This window comes from Equus quagga, chromosome 12 (genome assembly GCF_021613505.1).
Source record: "Equus quagga isolate Etosha38 chromosome 12, UCLA_HA_Equagga_1.0, whole genome shotgun sequence".
In the NCBI taxonomy this organism is placed as follows: domain Eukaryota; kingdom Metazoa; phylum Chordata; class Mammalia; order Perissodactyla; family Equidae; genus Equus; species Equus quagga.
Genome location: NC_060278.1, coordinates 42286722 through 42311056, shown reverse-complemented (window position 1 = coordinate 42311056; position 24335 = coordinate 42286722). Strand labels below are relative to the sequence as shown.

Below are 24335 nucleotides of genomic sequence, written 5' to 3'. Positions count from 1 at the left end.
TGTTTCCATCTTTAATAGATAATGTGTGAGCTGCATTCAGGGTTTGGCTATATTACGTTGGTTTCGTTCCCTTACGTCTATCTCCTGTCTGAGCTCAGCTTTTGGACTCCTTTAAATTAAATGACCTAGTTAGTGTACTTGGGCTCTGGTCTGCTTTTTCTAAGCACACAGCTAGCACTGAGCTCATTTAACTTTTGTGGCATTTAATCTTTAATGTTTCTGGAGAAAACACTTAAATGTCTTTTCAGAAAATAAATTATAAGTACCTTTTTAAGCAGCTTCCATTTGAAATAACATTTTATATGAATATAGCTTTTTACTTTTTCAGTTGATTCCTATAACAAGGCCATGAGAAAACGAAAGTTCACAGAAGTGATGTTTAATATAGTCTTTCCATGTCATTGTGCTGTCTCCTGAAATTTTCAATCTGTTGATTTTAGGGGGAGGGAAATCAAGAAATTAGAGTCTGAGATTCTAATGCTAAGAGGATATTTAAAACAGTTTTTTTGTTTTTTTTTTTTGAGGACCTGAGCTAAGATCTGCCACCAATCCTCCTCTTTTTACTGAGGAAGACTGGCCCTGAGCTAACATCCGTGCCTATCTTTCTCTATTTCATATGTGGGATGCCTACCACAGCATGGCTTGCCAAGCAGTGCCATGTCCACACCCGGGATTCGAACTGACCAACCCCGGGCCACCAAAGCGGAATGTGCGCACTTAACCGCTGTGCCACCAGGCTGGGCCCTAAAACAGTATTTAAAGTTATTTGCTTTCAGTATCTGCCTGAGAAAATTAGAATATGTCTTCTTAATGAATTATCATCTGTGATTTTCAAGTTGGTGACATGGTTAAGAACAAATAAATGGTTGAGAGTAATTATGGGCGTTGAATCCCAACTTTTATGTGGATCAAGTATTCAGAATAAAATCCTCATTTTAATTATGTCTTCATTACAAGGGATGAGGGCCTTATTTTACATTGTCTGCCTTAAAGGAATAGGATTGTTTCACTAGAACAAGAGGAAATTTAATGTTAAGTACTGTGTAGAGCTGTCTGCTGTCTTAATAAAATTTTTCAAAAAAACAATGGTTTGTTTTTAACATCCTCAAAGAGTTTCTAACTTCAAGTTCAAATAATTTTAATACAGAGTTTAATAAAAGGTATAATATGTACTGTATAATTAGGTAAGTTAGTAAGATTAAACTAAGCAAAATTCAGATAGTTTAGTACCTAAAATCCTCACAGGGTGCACATGTTGGATGGTGTACGATTCCTTATTAACATTAGTTCTGAGAACTGGGATTGATAGTACAGTGGTTGAGGGTTTAGGCTCTGCATTCAGACTGCCTAGGTTTCAATGTCAGTTCTGCCACTTCCTCATTATGTGAGTTGGGATGACTTTTATAAGCCTGAGTTTTCTCGTTGATAAAATGAGGATAATCATAGTACTTGCCTTTTCAGGTAAGAATGAGGATTAGATGAGAATGTATCTGAAGCATTTATATCATACGTGCACACATGTGACACAGTTAATTTGGATTATTATCTCTATCAGTAGATGAGGACATACATAAAAAAGAAAATCTAGTTGGTGAGTGCTTTTGACTTCACTGCACACTTAATTTGTTGATTTTCAGTGCATCTGTTCTCTCTTTCTTTGGAGATCCTGTTGAGTAATGAATTAATCAGAATTTGGAAAAGTGGTGACCCTCAACAAATCTGCAAACTGGATGATATATAACTGGGTAGTCTGAAAGACTAAAACTTGGCTGTAGGTATGCTTTAAATTAAAACAGCACCAACCAAAATAACCCAGAACATCCTTTTTTAAAAGAAGACTTTATGTTTTCTAGAACAATTTTAGATTCACCGTAAAACTGAGAGGAAGTTGCTGAGATTTCCCATATACCCCTGCCCCCACACACGCATAACCTCCCCCATTATAAAGATCCCTCTCCAGAGTGGTACATTTGTCACAACTAATGAACCTACAATGGCACATCATAATCACCAAGAGCCCCTAGTTTACATTAGCGTTCACTCTTGGTGTTGTACATTCTATGGGTTTGGACAAATGTATGATGACGTGTGTCCATCATTATAGTATGATACAGAGTATTTTCACTGCCTTAAAAACCCTCTGTGCTCCGCCTATTCATCCTTCCCTCCTCCCTCAACCGCTGGCAGCTGCTGATCTTTTTCCTGTCTCCGTAGTTTTGCCTCTTCCAGAATGTCGTATAGTTGGACTCATACAGTCTGTAGCCTTTCCAGATTGGCATCTTTCACTTAGCAATATGCATTTAAACTGCCTCCATATCTTTTCATGCTGGATAGCTCATTTGTTTTTAGTGCCAAATAATGTTCCATTGTCTGGATGTACCACAGTTCATTTATCCATTCATCTACTGAAAGATATCTTGGCTCCTTCCAGAACATACTTTTAAGGCAGGAGAATAACTCACCTGAAAAATTAGACTTAGGAGATCAAGATGAAAGTAGTGAACTGTGATCTCAGTTTATCACAGTGTGATCCCCATTAAGTTAACTACAGTCTCACTGTAAATAAACCATGATCTCAACTCGTATTATGTAAACAGAGTGATGATTGGGAGCTAACGCTTGGTGCTTTGTCTGGAGAGCTGGGCAGGAGCTCAAGGGAGATGTAGGACCAAGAGAAGTTTTTTGTTTGTTTTGTTGCTGTTCTTAAAATGGGAAAAATAAGAGCATATTTGTAAACTGATGGGAATGATCCAGTAGACAGGGAAAATTTTATGAGAAAAATGAGAATTGACTGACAATGTTCTTTAGTAGCTGAGAGAGAATGGAATCTAGTACACGAGTGTAGGGGTTAACCTTGAAGTGAGAACAGTTTATCTCCAGAAACAGGCTGGATGGCAGAAAACTAACTGGCGTACAGATGTTGGTAGGTGAGTAGCTGTGATGGGGGGCAGTTGTGGAAGTTCTCTTCTGATGCTTGTGTATTCTCAGTGGAATAGAAACCGAGGTCATTAGCCCAACATGAGGATGGTGAAGGAGTTGTCAGAGGTTTGAAGAGCCAGGAAAAACTATGAAATAGACATCTGAAAGAAAAAGAGAAAGCATTAACAGTGACAGAGACAAAAGATAAGTTTCCTACAAAGAATGAAGATTAAGACTGACCCCAGACTTTTTAGCAGATGCCCGAAGGCTGTGGAATAATATCTTCAAAGTCCTGAGGGAAATAATTTAAGAGTGAGAGTGAAAAGAAGACATTTTGGGACGTGTAGAGACTGAGGTTGTACGCTATTCATAGATTTTTGCCAAAAGAGCTACAAAAGCATGTGCTTCAATTAGAAGGAAACTGAAACTAGATGGAAAGTGTGAGATGCAGGAATCAATATGAGCAAAGAAGAGGGTAAATATTTATGTATTTCTAAGTAACATTAATTGTAAAAAGTAAATATTAAAGTGTAAAGTTATATATTTAAATATATCTACTTATAGTAATGTGAAGAATTTGGAACATATGTTTTTAATATAACATTTGCTTAAGTTATTGTGTTTTTTCCCTTCAGATGAGTGAGAAAAACAAAAAGTTCTACAAACTGGCTGTGAAGAGCTCAGGTTGTTCGAGCTGCCTTTGTGCTCACTATTTAGAAACTTGAGTGCAGTGTGACCTTAATCTACACTTTGTGAAATTAGAAGGCACCGGAGATACTTGACCTTGCCTTCCAAGGATGCTGGACATTAGTACTCTAAATCCTTGATTTCTCAGATACCAAAGACATTCCCAGGCTTTGAGATGTTCGCGCAGGGGCTCGGGAAGAGATCTACTGCTGTGCGTTAGAAGGCTTACGTTTGGGCAGTCCCCCGAAGGAGACAGTAGAGTGAATAAACCTCGAATTTATGCTTAAATACATTTTTTATTTTCCTTGCCTGCTTCAGTGTTTGTGTCCAGATCAAATAAGACCTAGGATATATGCTGTGTACTCCTACAATTCAGGTCCCTTTTATGGAAAAGAAACGTCGGCTGCTTATTCCTTTCCCTAATCAGGAAGGATTAAGCTCACAGTTGTTGGACAACCGCTGAAAAATATTCTCATGTTCTTTATGTAAAGGCTTAGGCATCTTTAGAAATCGCTTGAAACATAGAAGGTGTTTGATTACCTGCCAATGTGAGACTTTTCATCTGTTTTATTTTTCCAAAACTAAAAAGTAATCTCCAAGGTGGAAGTCTGAATTATTTGTTAGATAGGAAGTATATTTTTGCAAGCTTCCTGCGCCTCTGCCCTTAAGTGATCGTTCAGCCTTTGGTCTATCACATCATGATAAGTCATGGCTGGGCCATTGGTTCTAAACTGTACCAAAGATGTTATTTACAGACTAACTTTCTTGTAGACTTTTTCAGTATCATTTAACACTTCAGCATCCTTGATGTTGAAAGAGGCTTAAAGTTCGTTTCTCAAATCTTTTCTCTTAATGTGATACTTTATATTAAATGTAGAAAGGATGATTTATCTTTAGCTTATTCAGGGACTCGTGTTTTAACCAATAAAGTGATTTCTACTCATTTGATTATATTACTGGAATATTTTACCTTCTTAAACTCTGTATTCCTATATTACCAGAAAAACAAAATATACTGCAAGTAATGTTTGCTGGTAAATGCCATTCAGATAATTTATTGCGAGACTGATCTTACTGATTTTTTAGATGAGGATTTTTATTATTATTATTTCTAAAAGGAATTAAGTAGCTACTATAAACTCTGCTAGGGAAAAGTTGGAGCATAAAAATGCAAAAATAAGATGGATTATGACATCTTAAGTGTTCTGTTGAGTTAACATTTTATTTTACAAATAAACAGTTTAAGAAATATTTCTTCTCGTCAGTGTTAATTCTAAATCAGGCTAGTCTGAGATACATATTACGAATGCTCAGAGTGGAAAATATACACCTGTGGAGAAGAATATGTCATGGTAAATATGTTTATACAGCTGTGTGGTAATGTTAGTTATTACAGAGTACATTTACAGAATCATGTAATGAGCCTCATTTTCAAACAACCATTAACTTTGGCTTAGAAATGGCTAATTAAAGAATAACTTTATTTTTCAAATGCAGACTGTACATATAGCGTCAGTATATAGCATCATTGTAGCTATCTACAAACTCCGAATGCAGAAATTCGATCATAAGTAAATATTGGCTAATTTCTGAGGAAATACACACTTCTTCTTGTAAGATTATTTATTTATAATCTATGCTTTCATTGCATATAATGCCTACTCTTAGTACCAGACCAAGTTTCCATTAAACTTTATTACACTTACATGGACTCTTCTGTGATGCTTTAATAAAATTATAAAATTGACTTAATTGGGTCTGTGTGAAAGCTTCCCTTTTCATTAATAATTCCATTTATTCCGTCAGGTTATTAGTTTTGGATAACTTGTGTGACTTCATTCAGATTTGTACTAGAATATGAATAAATATATTAAAAAAGCACAAGTAAAAGCAAATTTTAAAAGGTACTCATAGGACTTTGAGGATTTAAAAAAAAATTTGATTCAAAAGAGTGAGTAAAATGTTACCATTAAATGTGTATTGCTGTAGTGTTATCTGTAAAAATATTTTATCTGAAAAATTTAACAGGGAGTGAGTGGTTTCATCCTTTTGTCTAAGTTTTGAGCACCTGTTGTGTGCTCTGTTAAACTCAAGAAATACCAGGATGGAAGACTTATTTTCTACCCTCAAAGATTTTGGTTTCCTTCCATCTAGAGCGAATACCAAGCATCAACTTGTAATTACCAGCAGTTACTTTCTTTAAACCTACTATGTGAGAGGAAGATATTGCAAATCTATTCAGCATATATAGTGGCATCTTTATTATACCCTTAACTCTTTTTATAATTCTCTAAAATTAATACTAAGATATAAGATATAAGATACTAAGATATAAGAGGGCCTAGAAAGACAATATAGTAGATTCACTAGATATCCGTTTCTACTCCTGGAAAAGCAAGTTTGAAATGCTTTGGGGGTCAGTAGTTTTTGCTTGTTTAAATAATTTTATTTCTAATATGGATCTAGAATCATGGGGTGTTTGGAGTTGATTCGAGGTTAATTGTGGAAGGTTTTACCTCAATATTTTTCACAGCACTAAGCGTGGTGAGTAACATATAGCAGGTGCTTCATAAGTATTTATTGAATGAATGAATAAATAAGGATTGTTAAAGAGGGGCCATTTATTGGCAGATAAGAAGGAGATCCTTCTAGCAGAGGAGGGAACCAAGGTCACAAGAATTATGAAGGGGTTTGCTAGGTTGGACAAGAGATGAGGTCAGAATAAACAAGCAATCTAATTAACAGAGGGGCTAACATATTAAACTGAGTAGTTGGAGCTTTAGTATGAGAGCCCTAGATGATGACACGAATGTTTGGTCTGAGCAGAATTAGTTTGCTTAACTCTGTAGGATGTGGTAAAAGTGGAAAGCAGCTAGAGCAGTACTGCTCAAAAGTGTGGTTCCCCAACAGCAGCTTCAGCATCATCTGGGAGCTTGGTAGAAATTCAAATTCCAGGGCCCTACCCCAGAACTACTGGTGAGGAGCGGGGAAGGGAGAGACCCAGCAATCTGTGTTTTAATGGGCCTTCCAGGGAATTCTGAGATCAGCAGGCTCATCAGGTAATAGGTAGCAGCCGTGAGATTAGGGATTCTTTTGAAGAGATGACCACTAAGGTCATTTCCAACTGTAAACTGAAAGATTTAAAGATTTGATGATTTATTATAGCAGTACAGAAATTATTAAGCAATGAATGTACAGAGTTTTAAAACAAGTAGAGATTTTCATACTTTGGAGGAGTAAGCTTAGGCTTTCAGCTTTGCAGGTGGAAGGACACTTATCAGTTTACCTAGAAGTAACTGGAGACTTCTTTGTAATGTACGATGTCAATTCATTATGTTATAGTGGAAATGAAGCTAGCTCAAACCGGAACCATACACTTCCATTTGATGTGTTTATTCTCCCAGAAGATAAAAGTATAAATCAAAGAGGTTGTATGATGGACAGAGAATTAAATCAAAGGCAATTGGATATTCTTAAGCATTAGTTCTTTTGAAATCAATGACCTAATAATTTACTTTCTCCATTCCAAGAATATTTCAATGTAAAATAAATGGAACCCTTCTGAAATCAAAGACCATTTTCTCCTGTTCAGTGCTGAAGACCCCTGAAGAATCTTTATTTTTTGGCCTTGTCTTTTCCTTTCTTCCTTTTTTTTTTTTTTTTTGAGAATTCCTGGAGATTATAACTCTTCTCTTTGTGATGTTATTATACTACACTTGGTAAATGTATTGTATCCTGGTGGCTTCATGGTGTGGTTTTGGATATCCTCTGTTCTTGCTTGTAGTATGTACCCTACAAAAAAGCTTCTTGGGTTGGGTTACTTCTGAGAATGATGTGGGCTAAATGGGTTTGAGTTGATTCATGTTAATTTCAGTTTCCAATTTGAGATAAACTTTTCTTATAGAATTATGTCACCAACTGTATGTAGAGAACAAAGGAAGTCAGGAAGAGATGGATCAGGCACTGTGTCTAGTGTTTTATACCTGTTAGCTCAGTTATTTTCTTAAAATTAAAACAGTTTCAAGCTCATTATGAATTACACCGGCAATTATCACATTCGTGTGGCTGCCATCACAGTATGGCTATTTTTAATCAAAGCAAATATAACATGCACCACTATGATTGTTTATGAATGTGTTAATGCTCTTCTGTTGTGATTCAAGATTCTGTCGACATGTGTTGTTAATGCACATTTACTTGCACTTACTAGGTGAAAGTTACTTATCAAGAACCTATTCTATATTAGGCACCATGCTGGACACTCAGGTGCAGACAGGATACAGGAGAGTGCTGGTCAGGGTTGCTCCATAAGATCTTGTTTCAACACCATCCTCCCCACATGGCAATGAGGGAATATAAAAGAGAAAACTAAAATGACATAGCCAGATTCAAAATCAAGACAAACATCTCAGACGACTGGAGAGTGGTCAGAAATGGAAAGTTGTAAGTAGGACTGGAACTGGGAGCCTGCCAAGTTCCTGGCCAGAAGTGGAAAGTTGCTCAACTACTCCTCAGCTCCCACACAGGAAAGGGGAGATGGAACCAGGCTTATGGCCTGAAGGAACAAGTGGAGTGACGAGAACCCTGCCCCAGCCTGGTTTCCATCATCGTCATTGGAAGCTAAAGCCTTGCTTCTCTCCCCACTTTTGGGAGCCATAGTGTTATCGGGAGCTATGAACCAAAGAGACAAAGCAGGATAAAAACACAGTTAACACAGTTTAGTGACCAGAAACTGAGACACATTGTCTGCTGGCTCTGTAATATCCCTAATATCACCATAGAGCTGAAGTTTTAAAATGTTCTTATCTGGACTGTTACAGAGCTAATAGTACAAAATCAGGGGGCAAGGGCAGGCAGCCACACAAACAATTGTCAGGAGAGGGAAGAAAGAGAAACCAGGTTAAAACAAAACAAAACAATAATTCCCATTAAAAAATGAGCCTGCAAACCTAATTGCCAAACCGCATGTTAAAGAAGACCAAAAAAAAGAGAACGTGAATACACTACTAAGGGACTTTGTGCTGAGAACTGTAACATAAGCACGTTCGGGATGCTCAAAGAGCAGAGGACATGGTGCCTCAGATTGTCCACGGTTGTTGAAAGACATGAGTCGTCAGATCAAAGTACACTCCAGGTACTAAATAGGGTAAGTAAAGGTAAATCCACACCTAGAGACATTGGAGTAGAACTACATCAAACAGAAAGAGAAAATACTAAAACAATCAGGGGGAAAAGACTTGACTTAAAGGAATGACGGTTAGACTTAGGGATTTCTCATTGGCAACCAAGATGCCAGAAGACAATGAAGTAATAACTTCAGAGTGCTGAGGAAAAAATAAATGTATAGAATTTCATACTCTGCTAAACTATTATTCCAGAATGAGAACAACATTAAGAAAATCTTAGATATATAAAATGAACGTTTACCATTCATGTAACTTCCCAGAAGAAATGCTAAAAGAAGCACTCAACCAGAAGTTATCCCAGAGGGAAGGTGTGGGTGAAATTAGGAAATAATACTGAAATTGATCAAGTATATCAGAGAGGTATAGCAGTCGTTTCTTATCTTGGAGAATGTGTGAGCATGATATGTTAAACAATAACATTAATTTAATTACTCCAAGTACAAAAATATAATCTCTTAAGACATTGCAAATATCCAGTACATGGTAGAGAAATTAGTTGTTTGGTAATCAAGGGAGAATTATCTCTGTGAACCAAAGCAGTCTAAAAAGAGAAAAGGAAATTTAGCTGTACCTTGAAGAAATAGGTAGAATTCAGCTTTGCCAATCTCATGGAAGATTGAGCAGTGGAAAGGAGAAATGTGAATATATTGTATGTAGGTCATGAAGCCGAAGACTCATTTTGAACACAGTTCAGCCAGACTAGGGGATTTATGTAAAAGAGTGATTAGGGAGGTTCTTCTGAACCTCTCGGAACCCCTGTGATGGGCGTGAGGGTATCTCTGTGGAGAGAAATAGGATGGCCTTCTTTTTAGCTGACTGCTTTTCTAGGCAGAATCTAGTAATTTGTCTTCTGTAAATGAGCAATATACATTTCTTTGAGATTTAAGAGTAGTTGGTTTAGGGACTTTGTTTTTTTGGTAAAACTCTGTCTTCTCAAGTTGTGTGTGTGTGTGTGTGTGTGTGTGTTTTCTTTTTCCTGATGGTGAATTTAGATCATTTGAAAGGCTCCCTCTCCTTATGTTATTTTAACTTGGGGTTAAACCTATTTTTCACTTTGTCTCTTAGTGATCCTTAGACGGAATAAATGCTGCTTAGGTACTAGTATAAAGTAAGGGTGTCATAGTATCAGGAGTATCTTTAAAACCAAGCCTCTGTGGTTTCCAATTTGAATTGTCTTGGATTTACTGTGCTTCAAGTATAAGACTGTGGAGAGCAAAGTTAAGGCACTCTTAAAAGGAAGAGTGCCAGTATCTGGTGTCTTCTCTCTCTTTTACAAATGGAAGAGATTATATTGATAAGGGAGTGAGGTGGTGGGTGCCAGCTCCAAAGAGTAGCAAGGGATGGGTGCATAGTGGCAGCCACCGGTGCTCACAGTATCCTTGTCCATAGGCCAGTGGAAGCCAACTCTTGTCTGAGATTCCCAGTAGTCCCCCATTTTTCTAAGCTCTTACTACTGTGCTTTAACTAAGTTCCTGTGTGTCCAGAATTATAATGGATGTTATGGGGTTATATCAAAAAAGTAACTTGGAATCTCAAGAAGAACCAGAGTGTGCCAGAGTGCTTAGTCATACCTTTGCAATAACTGAAGTATTGCAGTTTTCTCCATTTGTGTTTTTTCTCCCAATAAATTATTCTAGAAGCCAAGATTATTACTCTGTGTTCGATTATAGCATAAAGCACCTAATTTTTCTTCCCCCTTACCTATTTTCAGTGTTATATTTTGCCCTCTCCCCTCAGTTTCCTCTTCTCCCCTCAGATTGCCTTAGTTTCTGTCTTCTTTTCTTCCCCATTATTCGATGTGAATATCTTAAATATATCACCTTGACACTATGGCTATTTTCCATTTCCCATATTCCTTTCACCATTTGCCTTCCGTTACTTCCTTTCCTCTCCTCTCCCTGTTTGCCTTAGTGTCCTCATATCTTGAACTCTTTCTACAAGGGGCTTCTTAAAGTTAATTATAGGGAGTTGACTTTTGTATTAACCAAATTGTTCCTTTTAACTTTAATTTATTCTCAGGGCTTATTAGACAGCAGAAAAATAAAAGCCAATCACACTATATTCATAAAGCTTCAGTAAACTTTTGTTGAACTTATTTAGTTATTTAAGGTTTCACTAAAGAATGTGTTCTAGAAAAATAGGGTGATAGGGAGGTGCTTTCATGTCCAAGTATTGACAGATGATGTAATGGGGGCAGGAATGAAGCGTGGCCGCCATATGCAGTGATGTGATCTTGGGATATGAGATAATTCGCAGCACTCTCAACCTGCATGACGAGATTTTGACAGCAGGAATGCTAAAAAAAAATTACTGAACTTAAAAAAAACTTTGAACTAGACATTAACTTTTGGAATAAAGTAAAAAATAGTTACTGGAACTTAGTACATTAAAAAGATTTATTTCGATGTTGTGAAAAGTATCACCCCCACCCTATCTCCTTGGTTCTTGGTGTCACTTGTATTCTCTTAAAAGGTTTACTTATGAAATAGTTACAAATGAAATAGAAAACTGACTGAATCATTTTCTAAAGTATTAAAGAATTAAGCAAATAAATTAATGTATTTATTTTTCATGGGTAAGATAATTAGCTATCAAAATATTAGTTTGTTTGTATCAATATAGAGTGGAGATGTTACTATTAGACCCATATTATCCAAAATATGAACTTCCAAGTTAGAGAGTTTATTTGAAAAAGAAGTTGCTTCATAAAATATTAAAATTACTTGAAGTACGTTCTTTTACTTGCTCAGCAATAAGATTTTACCCTTGATAAGCTTCCTTCTCTGCTTTTACTGTTTAACTTTTTGTCTGAAAACAGATTCACAGGATACTAGCACTAAGCATTCAGTAAATGAGTAGATGAAAAATAAAGTAGGACTCTCTTGTTAGCATTCATTTTTGGGATAACTTTTATAAAGTTTGAGATTCAAACACTCCTTGTTTCTGTATAATTGGTACACTCCAGAGCCAAGAGGGGAGAACTTGTTTTATTCCAAAATTTGTACTTGAGGGGCTGGCCCCGTGGCCGAGTGGTTAAGTTCGCGCGCTTAGCTGCAGGCGGCCCAGTGTTTCGTTGGTTCGAATCCTGGGCGCGGACGTGGCACTGCTCATCAGACCACGCTGAGGCAGCGTCCCACATGCCACAACTAGAAGGACCCACAACGAAGAATATACAACTATGTACGGGGGGCTTTGGGGAGAAAAAGGAAAAAATAAAATCTTTAAAAAAAAAAAATTAAAAAAAAAAATTTGTACTTGAAAGTGGGAATAGTTTATTTTTTAAAAAACACGTTCCAAACAAAAAATGGGTAAGGTCTGCTCGTATAACTCATACTGTTATATGTTTCTCTTACCTAAGCCAGTACAGGTTTACTCAGACGCAGGTGATCTGAAGGAAATCATTAAAATCTTGGGGTGGTTATAAAATTCCTACTCCTCTATTTGAAGTTAGTCTTGATCAAAGGGATCAGGATTTAAGTTTTTAAAGGGAACTTTTTAAAAATAAAAACTCTTTTAAGGAGACTTGTGCAAATGCACAGTTGAACATTTCAAATATAGTACCAGAATCCAGAAATAAATGTGTATTACTATATACAAATTTAATTGCCTTTTAAAATATATTACACCAATGGGAAATTAGTTTTATCCTTTGAAGTCGAGATCAGAAAAAAATTTTCTCTTGTGACCTGGTGAGGTCTGTTATTATTATTAATTTGGATTCAAGTTTTCTTTGGACCAGCTCAAGGGCCTTTGCCCTCAGAAACAAGACGACACAGGCCTTAAGACCTTACCTCCTTTTTCAGTCTCTCACCACCACACCCCCCCGCCTTCTTTTTCACTTGCCCCATTGAAAAGGATACAGAGTTATCGCTGTGAGAATAAGACTGTAAATTCTGTCCCCCTCCTAGGAGATAGGATGAGAGACCTTGTAAAATTTAGTCTTTGACAGTGTCAAAAAATGTAAGGAGGTTAAGATCATGGTAGCAACGACTGAGCATCTTTCTGAGTCTGCTCCTGGCTTTATAAAAGCTGAGCTCAGCTGTCGTTGTCCTGGACACTGTCTTTGAGTACTGATTGCCAGTGTGTCAGTATCAACAGTAACCATTGTTGCAAACAGAGATTACAAAAGGCAGTTACTTCTAAAAGTTGTGCTTCTTTGATCTAAGTAAAAGGTACATTTTAGCTTTATGCAAGATTAGGGGTTATTTTAGAGATTTGTGACAGTTCCTTTTGTTTCCATATAGGGAATCTGAGCTTGATCCTTGATGCTGGATTTGACTCCTTGCAAAGCCATCAGGGTGTGGATGCTTATTACTAAGGCATTCCATTTGGCAGAGGAGGGAATGAACACTGCACTGCCTAATATCCCCTGGGGATGGCAAGGGGGAGTGCATAATGTCCCTTGCTGTGACCGAGGGCTGTGTTGACCAACTGTGTACTGCGTAAGGGAATGTGACTCGAGGATATTAACTAGAGTCATACTTAGGAATTCTTGGTCATTGACCAAGCTATCCAGGAAAGCAAGGACAGTTGGGTGACTTAAACAAAGCAGATCCCTTAACTTAGGAATAAAACAAAGAACTTACTCGTTTCATTTCTCCGACTCCTCAGTTTTTTTTGTTCATCCTTCATTCTCTTATAGTCTAAGACACTTTCAGTGACGGACCTTTGTGAAGTCTAAATACTGGATTTCACTAATAGCAGTGTGATAAATATCTCTTTTCTGTTTCTTTTTAAGGCAGAGGTCATCTTGGTGCTATACCCTGTTATTAATATAACTTGGAACTCTGATACAATGACCTGCTTAATAAATAAAGTACTTCCCTGCTACCAGTAATTGGGTAAGCTGATTTTGTTATTGTTGCTTTGTGACCAAAGTAACCGAAGGCCCCTTTCCTTTGGTGCTTCTCTGCAAAGTGCAGTGCTTGGACCAGTGCTTGTTACAGATTTGTCACAGTCATTTTCATTTTACAATTAGGTTGTGAGTTTTGTTATAAAGGAATAGAAATGTTTAAATTCACTTTAAGTATTTTTCCCCCTACATTTTTGTGAAAAGTTTTGCAATCTTAGGTTTTTAGAGTGCCCAGAACAAGTTAACCAAGAAGGATGTGGATTTTCTTCTCTAAAGATGTTTAAGGTGGAGGGTGGCTCAAATGAATGTTACATGTTTTCTCAACCCCAGTTCTAGCATTTGGAGAACTCTGGTAGCATACATCACAGCATGTACATGGTGGCTTGGTATGGGCATTGGGACAGCTGCCTTGTCATGTCCACACTTCCCAGCACTGGAGCTGGAGCATTTACCAGTCCATACCAGGAGCTCCATTCTGCCTGACAGCCCAGAAAGGTCTACCATTCAGGGATGGCAGTGACCAACTGGGACTTGCCTAGGCTCTCAGCTTTAGGATTTGCAATGAATGGGCCAAAGATGCCTTGTTCTTGAGGAGCCTGACTGTAGAGCACACTAATCATTGTGATGGTTTTTGTTTCAATGTTTTTGAAGTGGTGTTTGCTGAGCTTAGTGACATGCTGTCCTTAAATATGTTAAGATAACCTTTTGCCTTCTGTGACCTAATTTAGTTTCTAAGCTACCCCGTTTATATATGTATTCTTTCAGCCAGGCCTATGTTTTGAGCTTGACAACACTGCTATGTTGGGATATTTTAGAAGATTTTTAAGAGGGCTAAGTAAAATATTCTAGTATATATCTCACATTCTTAAATTCTGATATAAAGAAATATCCTTATTCCTTTCCCATTTGTTATTACATTATTTCTTGTCTTTTTACAGCCATCTCACAGAATTTTATTTCATATAAGCAACTTTCTGAAGCCAGACATACATAGCATGAGTTTCATAATTTTGAACTGCTTGAACCTCTGAATAACTAATGAGCGTGTTTTCAACATATAAAACAACTCCCACTACATTTGTGAAATACTTCACCTTAAGAAAATCTTCTATCTTAGAGTTGGAGTAGTTGAAGTTCCTTTCCTTGCCAAAAATAATATTACCACATATTACAAAAAGTATAAATAAATAAAATAGGATTAGAATTTTCATTTACTTTCTTCCATATAACTTCATTTTATACAGAGAATGTGATGTGTCACTGTGTTACTTAGTCTAAGCCTTTAGCAATGATGACAGGTGTTTGTCTGCAAGTGACACATATTTTCCTATAAAGTCTGACTTTCGGAAAATTAACTTGCATGTATTTTTATTTCATGACATAAGAAAAGTAAGTGTAACTTTCTCCATAAATATTAGAGGTCTGAGTTACAGAAAATTTCAATATATTGCTCATAATCCCTCTTAACGTATACATACCACAATCATTTAGATTCATTTAAGGTTTGGTAAAATGCAACTGAAACTGTTAAAATAACGTTCTAATATAATGTTCTAATTAGATTAGAGTTAAGACACAGTGGTCTTCATTCTAGGAGTATACCTCATGCCTGGAGCATCTATTATAAAAGTAAAACATCTTATTTTGAAATCCTATATTGCAAACCAGAAATATTTTGGAAACTCTCCAGGGCCCATGGATGCATTATGCTTTGCTTTTAAATCATCATGCATCACAAGATTATATTCTTAGATGATCTATAGTCTAGTTATTTTGTTATGGCTGAAGTGATCCAGCTTGTTTTTGATATAAAACTTATCATATCTGAGACTCCTCTCCTCTAAAACATAGCACATTCTTTATGCTTTGTGTGGGAGAAAGGCTCTCATGCAGCCTGCTGTTTACGCTGCTCATGTCAAGACAAAATGTTCACCAGAATTCCAACGTGAAACCGATAATAAACTAACCTGCTTGAGTTATTTTTCACATTTAAAAAGATTTTTTTAATAGTAATTTTTTGGTGAGGTTAAGGCAGGCTCAAATTTTTTTGTGTATTTTTTGTATTGCATAGTAAGATTTTTCTTTCTTTACAGGAACAAAGACTACCTGTTCTCTCAAAGTTACAATCTCTGTGCTCTTTTATGTAAAATATGTAGCCCAGGGCCTGACCCCATGGCCTAGTGATTAAGTTCAGTGCGCTCCACTTTGGCAGCCCAGGTTTGTTTGGTTCCCCGGCGTGGACCTACACGACTTGTCGGTGGCCATGTTGTGGTGGCAACCCACATACAAAATAGGGGAAGATTGGCACAGATGTTAGCTTAGGACAAAGCTTCCTCAGCAAGAATAAAATAAAATAAAGTTAAATATGGGGCCGGCCCCGTGGCCGAGTGGTTAAGTTCGCATGCTCTGCTTTGGCTGCCCAGGGTTTCACCACTTCGAATCCTGGATGCAGACATGGCACCGCTCATCAAGCCATGCTGAGGCAGTATCCCACATGCCACAACTAGAAGGACCCACAACTAAAAATACACAACTGTGTACTGGGGGCTCTGGGGAGGAAAAAGAAAAAGATAAAATGTTTAATAATAATAAATAAAATATGTACCCCCACTTCTTTTTTTTTTTTGAGGAAGATCAGCCCTGAGCTAACTACTGCCAATCTTCTTTTTGCTGAGGAATACTGGCCCTGAGCTAAATCCATGCCCATCTTCCTCTATTTTATACGTGGGGCGCCTACCACACCATGGTTTCTGTCAAGCGGTGCCATGTCTGCACCCAACATCCGAACCGGTGAACCCTGGGTCACTGAGAAGCGGAACGTGTGAACTTAACTGCTACACCACCGGGCCGGCCCCTGTACCCCAGCTTCTGATCTTCATTAAAATTTTTGATAGTGTATAGATTAATAAGTAAATTTCATTCTTGATGACCAAAGTGCTTTCTAAATTATTGATAAAATGCATCTGGTTTGCTAGTTTTTCATCAAATTAAGGAAAGGATATAATGAATAAAAATTAAGATTTTCCAGATTCACGTGTTTCCAAGACACTTTGTTCCAGAAGTCATATTTGCTACAATAAGATCAATTGGCAATTAAGCAGAAAGTCTATTGTCTGTTAAATTTAATGGCTCACCCTGGGGGAAAACTTCTATTTACTTTCATTGTTTAAAAATATTTATGCTAATTCCAAGGAAAATTCCACCATAGAAACAAAACAAAAAGAAATTATAAAAACTGCCCAAGAATAAGCTTGCATATTAGCTTCTGGAGTGACCTCTACTGGTTTGGAGAAAAGTGTGAAAGCCAATTACTGACATCTCTTATTATTCAGTAGCAATTTTGTATTCAGAATTTAAAAGCAGAGAGTAGTGGAACATATTGCAGTCATACTTAAAGTATATCGAATCTTAGCTGATGTTTATTTCCCACAACCACAGTGGAAGTGGTCGTTGGGGCCTATATAAATCAGCAGGAAAATAGGATTTTTGTGTACTGAATTTTATTTTGCAGACTACATTCCAAAACTACATTTATTCTGTTTAATAAAGGATATGTGTAATAGTAACAAATTGTAAAACACCACTTTTTCAATAAATATTTGTCAAGTAGCTGCCAGGTACTAGATCTTCCTGAGGGATATATAAATGGTAATGGAGCTTGTGCTATTAAGAGTAGATCAAGAGGGCAAAATAGGTATACAAATGATCGGGATGAAAAATTAACACGTGGTAGGTACCATAAGAAAGATTTCAGTCTTATAACTTAGAATAGAATGAGGAAATGTCTGGCTTAGGTAATCAGGGCACACTTCGTGGAAGATGTTATTTCTTCCGTGTTCTGAAGAAAGGATGGGATTGAGGCAGTTGGAAATGTGAACAAAGGCCACTGCAGGCAGAAGGAATAGCATAAACCCTGAGGGGTGTGTGTGCAGGCTTGTTTGGAGTAAAGCAAATTCTATTTGGCAAGTGCACAGATAGGCAGGGAAAGGGCCCGGATATTGGGGCGTCTTGCATGTCAGCTAAGGTGTTTAAACTTTGCTTGGTAGGCGTGGAGGAGCCATTAGTGTTTTCTGGGCTGGGGAGCAGCTTGATCAGATCTATCTGTTATGATGTGAATCTGGAAGCTCTGTTGCTAAGATTGGAAATGTGGGAGACAGAGGTTAGGTTACATCTATTACGCCGTTGCATCCTAAATTTGAAGGAGAGTAGTACATAGAAGAGAGAGAGGGAATGGAAAGCAAAGAATGAGTGTATGTGACAGTGTCTGGCTAGGTCTTGGGAACCAATAAGCAAGGATAGATGATGGTATAAAGAGCAAGGAAGACTCTCATCCTAGCTCAGGATGCAGCACAGATCAGATGTTCAATAAATATTTAAGTGAAAATTTGGGGCTTAAGTGACTGAGTGCATAAATAGAAATAGGAAAATCATGAAGAAGTTGTTTGCAGATGGTAAGATAGTTTATGTTTTAGATGATTGAGTTTAGGCTGCTGGCAGGACATATATATTGAAATGTCCTTAGACAACAAAAGTTACAGAAATGGAACTTAGAAAAGAAGTTGCATGTGACGACTAAGGAACAAAAAGGACAAAGGACAAGAGCCTTGATATTGCCTGAGATTTAGAATAAGAGAATTCGGAGGATCTGCCAAGAATATCGAATAGAAGTTAAAGAGGTAGAAAATGTTAGAATAATGGAAACTAAGCAAGGATAAATGGGTATTGCCAATGAGGTTGGGACATGAAGAAATGTAAAGAAACTGAGTACTGAGAAAGGACCATTGAATTTTGTTTGTCAAAGTACTGTTTCATTAGGTGGTGTTTCATTAGATTGTAAGAAGCTAGCCCTGGTGGTCTAGTGGTTAAGATTCGGCGCTCTGACCACGATGGCCCGTGTTCGTTTCCCTGTCAGGGAACCACATCACCCATCTGTTTGTTGTCATACTCTGGCTGCTGGCTGTTACTGTGATGCTGAAAGCTATGCCACCGAGATTTCAAATACCAGCAGGGTCACCCATGGTGGGCAGGTTTCAGTGGAGCTTCTAGACTAAGACTGACTAGGAAGAAGGACCTGGTCACCCACTTCCCAAAAAATTGGCCATGAGAACCCTGTAAATAGCAGCGGAGCATCGTCTGATACAGCGCTGGCAGGGGAGAGGATGGTGCAAGAAGAAGACCGGGCAGAGCTCAGCTGTGCTGTGCACGAGGGCGCTAGGAATTGACTTGTCAGTGCTCATAAAAGGTTGTGAAAAGTTAAGGAATGAGAGGTGGTGAGGCTTGACTATTGTCTGGCAATGAAAGGAAAGATAGGCTAGTAGCTTGAATACTAGCAGGCCAAGGGAAGGATTACTTTTTTAGGCTGGGGAGAACTAAACGTTTTTGGTAAGTAAGTAAAGAAGGAGCTGGCAAAGAGGAAAAGAAGAAGATGGACTTGGGGAGGGAGAGCGAGACAGAGTAAAGAAATGTGGCAGTAATCTGGAGCACTGTCCAATGAAACTTGCTGCGATGATGCAAATATTTGGTATCTGCTCTGTCCAGTGCAGTAGCCAAGAGCCACATGTGGCTGTTGAGCACTTGAAATGTGGCTAGTGCAACTGGAGCACTAAAAGTTTAATTTCATTTGGTTTTAATTAATTTCAATGTAAAGAGTCACATGTGACTAGTGGCTCCCTTATTGGGTAGCATATACCTAGTGTGTAAGTAGTTAATTTGGGAAAGAGGGATGGACATTGTGAGAGATAAGGGATGAGTTCCAGAAGTAGTTTGAAGCAGAGATGATAACATTTGAAGGAAGCCATGGTCACATAGTTTCATTATTTGCAGAGAGGGTTAAGGTGGAGAGAGCATGGGAAAGATTTCCACCCGTCCCTCTGAGGATTTCCAGTGAAGAGTCTGATAGATGAGGTGAATCTCGGCAGCAGTGAGAACCCGCCAGAAGCGAGAACACACATGTGGTTTAGGTCTCCACTTCCCTGTCTGGTGACTTTTTCGGTCATATTTCTAAAGCTGGGAGGAAAAAAACGAGTGGGAGAGCCAGTTCAGGGGAGATTTTTGAAAGGCTGGCACAGTGGAAGGCTGGTAACGTAAATAAGTGCTGACCACAAGATCTGTATGAAGTAAGCCGAGAGCAAGTGAAAATAGAGAGACATGGAAGGACTCAAGGGAAGGAGGTCATTCTAAGGGTGTAGGGCAGATTTCTCAGATGTCAGACTGTGGAAGATAAGCAACCTCGGAAAATTTTCATTTGTAAGAATTGCATGTTTTGGAGGTAGAGTTTTCAACAGGAAATGGAATTTAAGAATAAGGCATAAGATTAAGAAATGTAAATTGTCAGGGGAGAGGAATATACAAGACCGATGCACATAGTTCCAAATTGATAGAAAAGAGGTTCAGCATCCCACAATTATTTTGAAAGAAAAGGGGTTCAGCATCCCACAATTATTTTGTTTTTGCTCCAAGTTGCTTGCAATATGGTCTTTGCTCCAAACTCACTGACTCAACTTTGAAAGGATAGTCTTTTCTTCGTTCAAATTTGAAGAGTAAAACTGGGATTTCTCTATTTGCCGTGATGTCCAAATTCTTAAAAACTGAATTTGGAGTTGGAAGGGACCTGTGAGATCATCTCATGTAATGTGTGGATTTTGTAACTAGGAGGCTATCACTTCTGGTGTAAGTGACTAGTCCAAGGTTACAGAGCTAGTGAGGGGCGGAGCCGAGAGTGGACTTCAAGACTCCACTGAGTCCCAGTACTGGCTGTGTGACTTCAGCAGCATAATGTTCTGGGCTGATGTCTTAGCGTGACCTAACAATTTGTACTCCAGAAACCCTAAAATACAGTGTAGAATATTATCTGCAGAACTGTTCTATGATTACGGTTTCTGAACTTGTACTTTCAGATACTAAGCTGTTGACCGACCATGCTGAAAGAAAATTCCTGCCGAAGCGGTGCTCCACTGTCCGCCGTAGACTGCAGTGCTCATTCATAGCTGTTTTGACATTTAATACACACACACGAGATTAATAGATGGGGCTTCTAAATGTTAATAAATATAACGAAATCTAGAATTACATTTTAGACTGAGTTCAGATGTGAAAGAGTTTGTTAAACAGCAGGTGTTTTTTCACTTTTTTTTCCCAGTTTTACTGAGAAGTAATTGATGTACATCACTGTGTAAGTTTAAGGTGTACAACATGATGGTTTGATTTATAGATATTGTGAAATGATTATCACAATAGGTTCAGCTAACATTCTTTATCTCATATAGATACAATATAAAGAAAAGAAAGAAGAAAAGAAGATAAAAATTTTCTCCTTGTGATGAGAACTTTTAGGATTTACTCTCTTAACAACTTTCCTATGTATCATATAGCAGTGCTGGCTATGGTCATCGTGTTGTACATACATCCCTAGTACTTATTTATCTTATAACTGGAAATTTGTACCTTTTGACCGCGTTCCTCCATTTCCCCCACTCCCACCTCCACACACGCCCTTGCTTCTTGTAACTACATGTCTGATCTCTTTTTCTATGAGTTTGGTAGGTTGTCGGTGTTTTTTAGATCCTGCATATAAGCGAGTTCATATAGTATTTGTCTGTCTGACTTATTTCACTTAGCATAATGCCGTCGAGGTCTATCCATGTTGTCACAAATGGTAGAATTTCCTCATGTTTTATGGCTAAATAATATTCCATTGTATGTGTGTGTGTGTGTGTGTGTGTATGTGTGTGTATATACTACAACTTCTTTATCTGTTCTCTATGGATGGATACTTGGGTTCTTTCCATGTCTTGGCTAACTTTTTAAAACATACCGAGTGTCGTCCCTCTCCTGCCAGCTCTTGTCTCTGTCTCTCTCTCATGGCCTCTGTCTTTCTAGAATGAAGAGAGATACCTAAATAGTATGATCTAAGAATGAGAGATTATTTTCAGAGAACATTAGATCTTCGTAAGGTTACTATCACTTTCCTTTTCACTCTAAATAGTATATTGAGAAACATGTTAAAGCGATTGGAAATAATCCTGATTATTATTTGTAAAGTAATAAATGTATTCCCTGTGACAGTACCAGGAGTGTACTTTCAATTGCCCATTTTAACATGGACCGAACGTTTTTAAGTAAGGTGAATAAATGTACAAACCAGTAACTTTGCTAAAAATGTAAATAAGAGTTTACAAGTTTATGAGTTGGAGAGTTCAGGTCTTTGGTTTCTGTGACAGCTTAACTAACTGAAGGGGTTTCCTGAAGTAATTTATGAGATTTATAGCTCTAGGACCTTTGTTTGCCTTTCTTGGAATGACAAGCATAGTGAAGTGGGATTAGCTGCCTTGTTTTTTCTTTTTTATAATATTCTGTGGGTTTTTTTGTTTGTTTGTTTGTTTGGTGAGGAAGATTGACCCTGAGCTAACATCTCTCGCCAGTCTTCCTCTTTTTTGCTTGAGGAAGATTGTTGCTGAGCTAACACCTGTGCCCGTCTTCCTCTATTTTTTGTATGTGGGATGCTGCCACAGCGTGACTTGATGAGCAGTGTGTAGGTCCGTGCCCAGGATCCGAACCCATGAACCCCAGGCCACCAAAGCAGAGTGTATGAACCTAACCACTATGTCACCAGGCCAGCCCCAGGATTAGCTGCTTTAATAAACTTAACCGAAGTGCTATTCCAATGATCAAAGAATGTTAAAATACCTTCATTTTCATTTTAATTCTCTAATTCCTTTTTGGGGATTTTTAGGTATTACAGCATTTCGCCTACATATGGCATGAAATGAGCATAACCTAAGATTTCAGGGAGTGAATCTTTTAGTATAGTTACTGGAACAAATACCTCTCCTTTTCCCTCCTCCCTCTGTCTATTTCCTCCCCAGATTGGCTCTTTTCTACGTAAAGGGATGAAAGATACCTTTCCTGCCCCTGGGAGTTGGTACGTTGTCTTTCATATAGTGGCGCCCAAAGGCGGGTCTCAGAGCAGCAGCAGCACCTGGGGCTTTCAAAGAAGCAGATTCTCAAGCCCCACCCCAGACCTGCAGAATCAGAGTCTTGGGGGCGGGACGACGCAATCTGCCTTCTCATAAGTCTTCTAGGAGATTCGGATGCACACTCAAGTTTGAGAACCATCGGTCTAATGGCTAGAACTTTATACCTTCCTTATTTTTTTATTGAGATATAACCACATACCATAAAATTGACCTTTTTAAAGTGTACAATTCAATGAGTTCTAGTGTATTCACAAGGTTATGCCACCATCACCATTATCTAATTCCAGAACATTTTTATCACCGAAAAGAAACTCCAGACGTATTAGCAGTCACTCCCTCTGTCCCCACCCGCAGACCCTGGCAACCACTAATCTACTTTTCATCTCTATGAATTTGACTGTTCTGGATATTTCATATAAATGTAGTCATGCAGTATGTGACCTTTGTGTTTGGCTTTCACTTAGCGTATTTTCAAGGTGCCTGCATGTTGTAGCATGTATCAGTGCTTCGATTCTTTTCGTGGCTGAATAATATTCCAGTGTATGTATATATGACATTTTGTTTATCATGTATCAGTTGATGGACATTTGGGTTGTTTCCTTGGCTGTTATGGATAATGCTGCTATGAACATTCACGTACAAGTTTTGTTATGAACATATGTTTCCAGTTCTCTTGGGGATATGCACTCGATTCTCCTTATTTGCGGTAGTTAGGTTCCATCAAGTTGCTGCACCCCTGCATTAGTGAATGGAGTCATTGCTCCACAGAGAAATACAGGAGTAGCTTCTTCAAGCCTTGCTCAGCTCATATTTTTGATAGCCCGTCAATACATGACCTTGTTTTGTGTATGTTTCTGTTTAAAGACACTACATCTAATATATATTGTTGATTCATTAACGTTTAACCTCACATCCAACAGCACTATAACTCATGCCTAAATGAAGCTTATCTAACACGTGTATTTTCTCTGTGAGGTGCATCACGGCCTTCTTGAGCTTGGGAACACCAGACAGCCTGCACACTATGCTTTGGGGCCGTTTGAAACAGTGAAGTTGCCCACTAAAAGCACAAAAATGTGAAAAACGTGGCGTTAAATACACTGCGAAAAGAACACTTGTTTACAGTAGGAGAGCTGAAACAAGAAGGTAGAGTGTCACCTTGTTCCACCTCACCTGGGAACATGTGTGTCGGAGCACTCAAACTTTTCACCACTCCGTGCGTGTGCAAGTCTGGATGACTGTGAAAGCACCTGAGGATTCTTTTGGGGTTACAAATAAACTTTAGCGCGTAGGCAAACCTGCAAGTGTGGAATCCACAAATGATGAGGATCAACTGTACCTAGGAGTGAAATTGCGGTGTCATCTGATAACTCTGTGTTTAAGTTTTTGAGGAACTGCTAGACTATTTTCCATAGTGGCTACACCATTTTACTTTCCCACCAGTAGTGTGTGAGGGTTCCAGTTTCTCCATATCCTTGCCAACGCTTGTTCTGTCCTTTTCTTCCTTCTTTCCTTCCTCCCTTCCCTCTTCCCTTCTTTCTTTTTTTGATTATAGCCATCCTGATGGATGTGAAGTGGTATCTCTTTATGGTTTTAATTTGCCTTTCCTTAATCATTAGTCATGTTACACATCTTTTCATGTGCATATTAGCTATTTGTGTATTTTCTTTAGAAGAATGTCTCTTCCAAAACTTTGCCTATTCTTAAATTGGGTTA

General features: G+C 38.1%; 1 protein-coding gene across 4 annotated transcripts in view; it reads left to right on the top strand.

Moving 5' to 3' along the window:
• Positions 1-24335, top strand: part of DISP1 (dispatched RND transporter family member 1) — a 210757-nt gene that overhangs the window by 111967 nt on the left and 74455 nt on the right. The window contains exon 2 of one of the 4 annotated variants that reach the window (XM_046678928.1): positions 13531-13633. The exons of the other annotated variants lie outside the window; for them this stretch is intronic. The gene's annotated coding sequence lies outside the window, so the exon portion shown is untranslated. The remainder of the gene's footprint in view (positions 1-13530; positions 13634-24335) is intronic. 4 annotated transcript variants of the gene reach the window in all.